Source organism: Halyomorpha halys, unplaced genomic scaffold (assembly GCF_000696795.3).
Source record: "Halyomorpha halys isolate HHAL.00 unplaced genomic scaffold, Hhal_1.1 Scaffold50.1, whole genome shotgun sequence".
Classification (NCBI taxonomy): domain Eukaryota; kingdom Metazoa; phylum Arthropoda; class Insecta; order Hemiptera; family Pentatomidae; genus Halyomorpha; species Halyomorpha halys.
The window spans coordinates 1,802,042-1,808,213 of record NW_027106849.1 but is presented as its reverse complement, the minus strand read 5'-3'; the positions used below and the strand labels follow the sequence as shown (position 1 = coordinate 1,808,213).

Below are 6,172 nucleotides of genomic sequence, written 5' to 3'. Positions count from 1 at the left end.
TTTTCTTTTGAGCGAACAAATCAACAGATTTCCATTTTTAATTTCGTAGCCTGTCTAAAACATCCGTTCATATAGAACCTAGCTATGAGGTCTCTTTATGTCCAATTTAGGGCTAGTAGAAGGTTATAGATTGTTGAATTGTAACAGAAGTATTTATTGACCAATTTTTTTTTTTTTTTTTTTGTATTTAATAGTGAAAAAATGAAATATGTTCACAGAAACAATGGAAATATGAAAAAAAAAATAGAAATTAATAAAAAATATTTAATTTATTATTTACATAAATTAATGTATAAAGTTGAGTTAAATCTAGAATGTTCCTCGTATTTGGAATCCTCCATGAGTATCCTTCGTCTTGAAGCCTCCCGGATACCTGTCTCTGTTATGTTCGACGTATCCTCCTGCAGAAATCCTACCATCCTTCGATCTCCAGGCGTCCTGAGATATCCTGTAGGTGTCGTGTCTTTCTCCACCTTGTTGAGTTCGGGAGGCCTCGACGGTCAGTCTTGGGCGGTTGTCCTCTGCCTGAGTAAAGGCGATCAAGCAAACGGCCAAGAAGGAGAATAAGATGAACTTGGTCATTTTCTGAAAAGAAAAAAAGAACCATAAATGAACGATAATCACTTTTTGGCATGTTAACTAGTATAAATGATTATTTAGTTTCAAAAATGTTTAATACGAGGGAAGTTTATATATGATTGGAGTCATAGATAGATGGTAAATACAGAATTTAAATAATTTGACAAAAATGGGAATATATGTATTTAATTTAACAAATGAATACATGCATACCTACCGTAGAGTAAGATGTGATGACTGTGGCTAGCTGTGGAGTTCTGTCATCTGCAGGAACTCCTCGCTATATATACCCCAGGCACTGTAATCCACAGCCAGCCAGCTTAGGCCCTAGAAATGCTGGAAATCCCTTACTAATCAGATCAGGCCACATGATTTTTTGAAAATATGTCCTTTATTGTTTTATTTACAAATAAGTTGTAAATAAAAAAAAAATTTGTCTTACAAAAATATTGCAAAGTTTTATCTATTTTAGATATTACTCCTTGAATGCAACAGCATATATTTATATATGTTATAGTGATATTTTTGTCTAAATCAAAAAATGTTAACAGTTGCCATGAACAAGCAGAGACATAGGAAATTAAACTATACAATGTGAATAATGTGAAAACATAAAAATAAATTGAATAATATCAATAGTGTTGAGGAAATATTATTAATTTGATAGTAAACGCAAATGTGTATGTTTTCAGGTACTAAATTATAATCTATTTCATTTGTCTGAATCTAGAATTATTTACGATTTATGAATAATTCCTTCGAAATAAATTTATATAGATAAAAATATTTTATAAATATTTCTTTTGAAATATGGGTTTATTAGACTATTAATTAGCATATTATTGCGTTATGTTGACAAATAACATTTATTTAATCATTTTTATGTGAAATGAATGTTCAGTAATTTCATGTTATAAATTTAAATGTTTGAATATTGGTGTTCGGGATGATTTTTGCAATGCATTATATATAAAACAGGTGCCGATTGTCATGCACTGCATAAATTTTGGTGGCATATCAATGAAAAACTTTTTAGTTTGTATCATTGCAAGAATAATGTATGTTTTGAAATGTAAATCTTGTGTATAATGTTATAGATATAAAAACACAAAGCAAAAAAAAACCAGAGCAAAAAAATAATCTAGTAAAAAGCAACTGAGAAAAAAGAAAACTTTTAAATAAACTGTAACTAATACTTTCAGAAGTTGGATATATGAATGTAATTTGATTGGGTGAAACTTTGGAATACGTATATATTATAAAACTGTAATAAACGATTTATAATAAAAAATGTGGTCTAAAAGGTTTTCCCATAATCATTTTCATTGATATTTTATAATTAAGAATGAATCTTACTAAAAAACAATCGCAATAAAGTTGTTTATAATTATTTCTTAATATTATATTTTTAAAAAAAATTTATATGAATAACTTTCTTGATAAAACATTATAAAATTAGATAATAAACCTTTATGGCTAAAAAATTATATAGATGATTTAATAATTATTACAAAGTTTGATAATATTGAAACCATATATAACCAATTTAATAAATATAAAAGTAGAAATACATTCACAATAGATAGACCTATTAATAACCTAATAAGGTTTCTATATATTAACATAATCAAGGACAATAGCGGTAGATTAAAAACTAAATGGACTAAAAAAGAAAAATAAGTAATAATATATTTAATTTCAACTCAAACCATCCATACTCACAAAAAATAAAAGTGGCTAGAAACCTAATAACTGATGAAATATTTTTAAAAGATATAAAAACACAAATTTATAATATTCTCATAGAAAACTTTTATCCGTAAAAATTAATAAATAAATTATGGCATGTTAGTATTAACAACTCCATAGCAAATAATAATGTTAGTTATATAGAGAAAAGTACTGAAAATAATATAATAGAAAATAACTGCAAAAATGTGAGTAATTTAAAAAAATAAACCTAATCAATGCATAATCACGGATTTTTATAAAAAATAAAAATATACAAACTAATAAAACTAACAAAGATAGCTTACAGAATGTAATGGAAAAAGAAATAGGATTAATAATTACTATTACTTTAAATTAAACTATATTTCGGGTTTAACGGATAAAATTAAAATTAAATTTATAGAATATGAACATCATAATTTGAAGTTGGGATTATGTAATAATAATAAATTGGGAAGTTTTCTGGATAATATGAAAGAGAAAATTGACTACAATTGATAAATTAAATGTTGTTTATAAAGTTAAGTGGCAGAATTGTGAAGGTTTATACATTGTGGAAACATCTAAACAATTAAAAACAAGAATTATTCAAAGTAAGATTAATTGTAAAAATATAAAAAAACATCAATATTACAGCACTGGCACAACATAATATTAAATATAAACATCAATTTGATTTCAATAATCCAGAAATATTAGATATAGTTAAGCATAATAAGAATAGAAAAGTAATAGAATCAGTACATATTACTAAAAATATTGACAAAGCAATTAATTATAAAACAGATACAAAAACTTTAGGCACACTTTATATAGACATTATAAATAAATTAACATTTTAGTTTTATGTGTTTTTATAGAATTTAGATTTATTTTAATCTTTGTTGTTTGTTATTGTATGAAAATTGTTAATTTTAGTTAGATTGTTCATCTTTGTGGTAATAGAGATAGGAGAGTATTGTTATAGTCTATTTGGTTGTTATCATAATGAAAGATAACCTTCAGGAAGGTAATTATTCTCCTTGAAAAATGTTTATTAGTTGACATTACAAAAAAGTTTTTTATTTAATAACTGACTATATTAGCAAGTAATGTCAAATTAAGGAGTTAATTATACATTATATATAAAATAGTTAATCAGGTAAATAGTTTATGAATAGTTTAATGGATAATGTGATATAGTAGTGCTGTTGTAAGCATATGTTTAAATTTTGTTGAATTTGGTTTTCTAGCAACCTGAAGATGGGGGATAACCCCGAAACGTCGTTGTATATGAAATAAATTGTTATATTTAAACAAGGAAGATTGTGTCATTCACCAATTTCATATTAAAATATAAACTATTCTCAGAATGATAGCCTTTCAATCAGAAAATCCCAGCTTGGATTTCTGGAACTCCAGCCGACCTGTGGTTTACAGAGGTTGAGGTATATAGCACACTAGCGGTGCTGAAGGCAACAGAATCTCATAGCTCCAGCCCGTCATAACATCACACTCAAACTCTAAAACTAAGGTATATATTTTCATGCACCTTATATATTTAAAATTCATTTTGGTTATTAATTATTAAAAAAAATACTGATATATAAAACGTTTTATGTTGAATTTAAGAACCATATTAATTATTATCACTGAATTTTCCGGAAGAGAAAATTTAAGACTGAATGCTTTATTCCTTTATTCTTATATATCTTTAATTTTTTTAATGATATTGCGTTCATCCTTACAATATCTTGTATTGGTTTCCTTATTTTTAAAACACAATTAACCGCTTGTCAGTAATAATGCATTTCATTTTTTAAGGAGTTTAAAATTGTTAACTTTACAAAAATATGGATAGGTCTACTGTCACTTAATATTTATTTATTTACCTTCCAAAAAATGAACAAATTAATATTAGTCTCCTTACATAAAAAACTATTTACCCTAGATAACTAAAAGAATATTTATTTATTTTTATAGAAAATGAATAAGTTGATCTTCATCTCCTTCTTGGCCACTTGCTTGGTTGCCCTCGCTCAAGCAGAAGACAATCGCCCTAGACTGACAGTTGAGGCCTCACGGACACAGCAGGGTGGGGAACGACACGATACATACAGGATATCGCAAGACGCCTGGAGATCGAAGGACGGCAGGTTTTCTGCTGGAGGATACGTCGAGCACAACAGGGACAAGTATCCGGGAGGTTACAAGACGAAGGATACTCATGGAGGATTCCAAGTCCGAGGAACGTTCTAGATTTAACTATTTATAAATTAATTTATGTAAATAATGAATTTTGTGTTATAATAAATTTTTTTTAAGTAATCCTAAAATTAATTTTTTATATTACTGTTCTCTAAATGAATCTATTTGATGTTTTTCACCAAAGATAATTTTGGGTAATAATCTGATAGTGAATAATTTATAAGTCGAACTTTAAAAAAATCGTTTTAATTAATTTATTTCATTGAAAAATGTTTTAAATAATTTATGAAATCAATTAACATAGATACCTGTCCACTAGTTGACTACATCGGACATTTAATTAATTTTTTTTTTAAATCTTTTTTTATATTTATGATACTTTATTATATTTTAATATTAGTAATTTATCTGAGTAGTACTTGATGCTTATTAAAATTTAACCCATCATAAACAATTAGACTGACGGAAATATGTCTAACCCAAGTATGTTAGTATAATAGGTGAAAGAAATTATACTAAATAACATATGGGGTACATAAGTATCCCATTTAAGTTAAATAGTTTTAAGGAACTTATGTGCACAAAGAGGAATACAAAAATTAAACAGTACGAATTTAAAAAAATACCTAATGATTGGCACCAAAATATTTATCGCTACAACTCAGGAAGGGTCAAGAGTTCAGTACTTTGTGAAGAAGTACTTTTTCTTTCACAACTGCTGTGCGAGGAGGTGATTTGTTCTAGATCACACTCAACCATCAAATTTTTCCCTAATTAAAGGTATGTACTTTTTTATAGAGGCTGGATAGGCCCTAGAGGGCTTCCGAACAAACATGGTTCTTATGCCTACAGTAACAGAATAAACAATTATCTGCCACGCCGGATTCAAATCCAGGTCATAAGAGTTGAGTGATTCACATATGAAGGTAATTGTAGGCCCAAAGCAGTGATAGGTCCCTCGTGTTAGTTAGGGGAACCCCGAATCTTGTATATTAACTGTCACTCACTAAATTTTCTAAGATATTTCAAACAATTCAACGCAATGTTTTTATACATCTTTATGGAAGAAAATCCTGTACATGTCAAGACTTTAAAACATTTTGACATGAAAACTAAATCTAATGCTCCATCTAGGCTATTATTACTGCAATATAAAATACAAAAACTATAATGTTACACATAATAACTAATTTAAAATTCTAATCTATTTAATTTAGAACTGTGGTGTTATTTTACTATTCTAACGATTCAGCATTATAAAATAATTAAGATTTTAAATATATACTTAAGGATAAATCAAATTTAAAAATTTTTATTATTCCCCCTCTTTTTTTTTTTTTTTTTTTTTGGCACTTTTTCCTTTCACTTTAGACAAAACAAATCAGTACAATAAATGTATTGTACATATAAAATACATGAAAATAAATATTATCATTTCAAGGTATTTGTTTTGGGTCAGTCGTGTGCGGGGAACTCGGTGGCGCTTTTGTCGGCATGATTGGGGAGGAACTTCTCTACTGGTTTGAAGATGCTAGTTTAGAAAGGGTTTAAAGCCCTTTTTCAGAAAAAGAGACTGAAGTCTGGACCTTGACCAAGGGAACTTGGGGTCCCCTTGCCACCTGGCATGTGGATTGCCCTGCACGTAGACCTCTGCAATGTGGTGCCTCTGACAATC

General features: G+C 27.9%; 1 long non-coding RNA gene across 1 annotated transcript; it reads right to left on the bottom strand.

Annotated features, from left to right (window-relative positions):
* Positions 1-250: 250 nt before the first annotated feature.
* LOC106690417 (uncharacterized) lies at positions 251-879 on the bottom strand. Its single transcript, XR_001344599.1, has 2 exons — positions 797-879; positions 251-585 (listed from the first exon to the last, which is right to left on the bottom strand). It is a non-coding gene; the product is annotated as an uncharacterized lncRNA (long non-coding RNA).
* Between the last annotated feature and the right edge of the window lie 5,293 nt (positions 880-6,172).